Genomic DNA, 5,105 nt, shown 5'->3' on the forward strand with positions numbered 1-5,105 from the left:
GAATTCAAAACTTCCAATAGTAATCGTTGAAATTTTTCAAGTAGAATTGATACTGTGGACTTGAGGTTGTTTCCTCGGAAAGTGTACCGTATGCTCATTACCATTAACATGAAAAGTGACATTGCCTTTGTTGCAATCAATAACAGCCCCTGTAGCATTCAAAAAGGGTCTACCAAGGATAATCGACATACTATCGTCCTCGGGAATATCAAGAATAACAAAGTCCGTTAAAATAGTAATGTTTGCAACCACAACAGGCACATCCTCACAGATACCGGCAGGTATAGCAGTTGATTTATCGGCCATTTGCAAAGATATTTCAGTATGTGTCAACTTATTCAAATCAAGTCTATGATATAAAGAGAGATGCATAACAGTAACACCGGCTCCATGATCGCATAAAGCAGTTTTAACATACTTTATTTTAATGGAGCATGGTATAGTTGGTACTCCGGGGTCTCCTAGTTTCTTTGGTATCCCACCTTTAAAAGTATAATTGGCAAGCATGGTGGAAATTTCATCTTCCGGTATCTTTCTTTTATTTGTAACAATATCTTTCATATACTTAGCATAAGGATTCATTTTAAGCATATTAGTCAAACACATACGCAAAAAGATAGGTCTAATCATTTCAGCAAAGCACTCAAAATCCTCATCATGCTTTTTCTTGGATGATTTAGGAGAAAAAGGCATGGGTTTCTGAACCCCTGGTTCTCTTTCTTTTCCGTGCTTCCTAGCAACGAAGTCTCTCTTATCATAACGTTGGTTCTTTGATTGTGGGTTATCAAGATCAACAGCAGGTTCAATCTCTATAGCATTGTTCTTGCTAGGTTGAGCATCAACATGAACATCATCATTATCACTAGGTTCATGTTCATTACCAGATTGTGTTTCAGCATCAGAAATAGAAATATCATTGGGATTCTCAAGTGTGTTAACAACAGGTTCACTAGAAGCATGCAAAGTCCTACCATTTTTCTTTTTCTTCTTCTTAGAAGGACTAGGTTCTTCAACATTAGTTCTCTGAGAATCTTGCTCAACTCTCTTAGGGTGGCCCTCGGGATACAAAGGTTCCTGAGTCATTTTACCCCCTCTAGTCATAACTCTAATAGAATTATCATTTTTATTATTATTTAATTCATTAAGCAAATCATCATGTGCTTTAAGCACTTGTTCTACCTGAGTGGTAACCATAGAAGCATGTTTACAAATAAGTTTAAGGTCAACTTTAACTCTAGACATATAATCACTCAAGTGTTCAACCATATAAGCATTACGTTTCAATTGTCTACCAACATAAGCATTGAAGTTTTCTTGTTTAACAATAAAATTATCAAACTCATCCAAGCATTGGCTAGCAGACTTATTACGAGGAATATCACCTTCTTCAAATATATAGAGAGAATTTAACTTTACTACCTTTGTCGGGTTATTAAGACCATGTATTTATTCAATAGGTGGAAAATTCTTAACATCTTCATCTTTAATACCCTTTTCTTTCATAGATTTGTTTGCCTCTTGCATATCTTCAGGACTGAGAAATAGAATACCCCTTTTCTTCAGAGTTGGCTTAGGAGTTAGTTCAGGAAGTGTCCAATCATTATCATTCCTAAATATATTATTCAATAGCAATTCAGCTTGCTCAATGGTTCTTTCCCTGAAAACACAACCATCACAACTATCCAGGTGGTATTTGGAAGCATCGGTTAGTCCATTATAAAAGATATCAAGTACTTCATTTTTCTTGAGAGGATGATCAGGCAAAGCATTAAGTAATCGGAGAAGCCTCCCCCAAGCTTGTGGGAGACTCTCTTCTTCAATTTGCACAAAATTATATATTTCCCTTAAGGCAGCTTGTTTCTTATGAGCGGGGAAATATTTAGCAGAGAAGTAATAAATCATATCCTAGGGACTACGCACACAAACAAGAGCAAGAGAATTAAACCATGTTTTAGCATCACCCTTTAATGAGAAACGGAAATAACTTAAGGATATAGTAGTAACAAATTTTTTTCCTCATGAGTGAATAGGGTGGCTAGATCATTCAATTTAGTAAGATGTGCCACAACAATTTCAGATTCATAGCCATAAAAAGGATCAGATTCAACCAAAGTAATTAACTCAGGATCGACAGAGAAATCGTAATCTTTATCAGAAATACAGATAGGTGAAGTAGCAAAAGCAGGGTCATATCTCATTCTAGCATTCAAAGACTTTTCCTTCAGCTTAGCTAATAGTTTCTTAAGATCATATCTATCTTTGCAAGCAAAAAGATCTCTAGCAGTTTCTTCATCCATAATATAACCCTCAGGCACATCAGGCAATTCATATCTAGGGGGAGAATCTTCATCATCACTTTCATCAATATTATATTTTTCAATAATTTCATTTTCTCTAACCCTAGCAAGTTGTTCATCAAGAAATTCACCTAATGGCACAGTATTATCAAGCATAGAATTAGTTTCATCATAAGCATCATGCATAGTAGAAGTGGCATCATCAATAACATGCGACATATCAGAATCAATAACAGGTGTAGGTGTCGCAAATTTACTCATAACAGAAGGTGAGTCAAGTGCAGAGCTAGATGGCAGTTCCTCACCTCTCCTCGTAGTTGAGGGAAAAATCTTGGTTCTTTCATCTTTCAAGTTCCTCATAGTGATCAACAGATATAAATCCCAAGTGACTCACAGAATAGAGCTATGCTCCCCGGCAACGGCGCCAGAAAATAGTTTTGATAATCCACAAGTATAGGGGATCGCAACAGTTTTTGAGGGTAGAGTATTCAACCCAAATTTATTGATTCGACACAAGGGGAGCCAAAGAATATTCTCAAGTATTAGCAGTTGAGTTTTCAATTCAACCACACCTGAAAAACTTAATATCTGTAGCAAAGTATTTAGTAGCAAAGTAGTATGGAAGTAACAGTAACGATGGGAAAAGAAACAGTAGTAGTTTTTGTAGCAATCGTAACAGTGGCAATGGAAAAGTAACTAAGAAAAGATCAATATGTGAAAAGTTCGTAGGAAATGGATCAATGATGGATAATTATGTCGGATGTGATTCCTCATGCAACAGTTATAACATAGGGTGACACAGAACTAGCTCCAGTTTATCAATGTAATGTAGGCATGTATTCCAAATATTGTCATACATGCTTATGGAAAAGAACTTGCATGACATCTTTTATCCTACCCTCCCCTGGCAGCGGGGTCCTATTGGAAACTAAGGGATATTAAGGCCTCCTTTTAATAGAGTACCGGACCAAAGCATTAACACTTAGTGAATACATGAAGTCCTCAAACTACGGTTATCACTGGGAGTGGTCCCGATTATTGTCACTTCGGGGTTGCCGGATCATAACACATAGTAGGTGACTATTGACTTGCAAGATAGGATCAAGAACTCACATATATTCATGAAAACATAATAGGTTCAGATCTGAAACCATGGCACTCGAGCCCTAGTGACAAGCATTGAGCATAACAAAGTCATAGCAACATCAATCTTAGAACATAATGGATACTAGGGATCAAACCCTAACAAAACTAACTCGATTACATGGTAAATCTCATCCAACCCATCACCGTCCAGCAAGCCTACAATGAGATTACTCACACACGGCGGTGAGCAGCATGAAATTGGTGATGGAGGATGGTTGATGATGACAATGGCGACGGATTCCCCTCTCCGGAGCCCAGAACAGACTCCAGATCAGCCCTCCCGAGGAAGATTAGGGCTTGGCGGCGGCTCTGTATCGTAAAATGCGATGAATCCTTCTCCCTGATTTTTTTTCTCCCTGGAAGTATATATGGAGTTGGGGTTGAGGTCGGTGGAGTCCCAGGGGGGCCACGAGGCAGGGGCGCCCTGCACCCTCGTGGACAGGGTATGGGCCCCCTGATGCTGATTCTTTCGCCAGTATTTTCCATTAATTCCAAAACATGTCTCCGTGGATTTTCAGGTCATTCTGAGAACTTTTATTTCTGCACAAAAATAACACCATCGCAGTTCTGCTAAAAACAGCGTCAGTCCGGGTTAGTTCCATTCAAATCATGCAAGTTAGAGTCCAAAACAAGGGCAAAAGTGTTTGGAAAAATAGATACGTTGGAGACGAATCAATCGGCTGCTCTGTGAGCTAGGCCAGCTGGGCACTGTTCGGCGGCGTGGCACGGCCGTCACCAGCATGCTGGGAGCCGACTGCCCCGTCTACGCCACGCCTTTGGAGAATCTGCATGCTGCCTAGGCGGCAGCAGACGAACTAGACCACCTGGAGGGTGACGAGCGACGCTGCATGACGGAGCGTGTCCAGTAGCCCCTCGACGCAGCTGCACAGCAAGAAGCTGGCTGCCTCGTGGAGGAACCTGGCCTGCACACAGAGAACCCCCCCCCCACCCGCCGAGAACACGACACAACCTGCCGGGCATCAACAGGCGGCGCCCGCGACCGAAGAAAACCAGAGTCGGCTGCTAGCCACAGTCGGACACGCATCACCATCGAGCGCGACCAAGACGGCCGCCCTCGAGCAGTCAAACAGCGGGGCGATCGTCCGCCTCCCCCGCGCAGGGAGAGGCGTGTTTCCCCACCGGCTATTGAGCACCCGACTCTCGGAGACCGGCTAGGCCACCGTGAAGGAGTCAGAGAAAATGACGCCCGCCATCGGATCGACCGAGTGGCTCGATCCCTAGCGGTAGAAGAAGAAGATGCAATCGGCCCGCCTTGTTTCGGCCCGCGCATTCGCGACGAGCCCTTTCCCAAAGGGTTCTCGCTCCCTCGAGATATGCCCAAGTACAACGGCTCTGTGAAGCCGGTGGATTGATTGGTTGACTACTCCACCACCGTCAACATAGCAAATGGCAACAAGCGTGTTGCCGTGAAGTACGTTCCGCTCATGCTCCAGGGCACAACCCGGACGTGGCTGGATAGCCTCAAGCCCTACAACGTCAACAGCTGGTTGGATTTCACCGAAGTCTTCATCCGCAACTTCACCAGCACCTACAAACGGTCGCCCAAGCCCCGCCATCTCTCTCTGTGCATCCAAGGCCCGACTGAGTCCACCCGCGAGTACCTGACGCGGTGGGTTAAACTGCGCAACTCCTGCGAAGAGG

The sequence above is a fragment of the Triticum urartu genome, chromosome 7, assembly GCF_003073215.2.
Source record: "Triticum urartu cultivar G1812 chromosome 7, Tu2.1, whole genome shotgun sequence".
Lineage (NCBI taxonomy): Eukaryota > Viridiplantae > Streptophyta > Magnoliopsida > Poales > Poaceae > Triticum > Triticum urartu.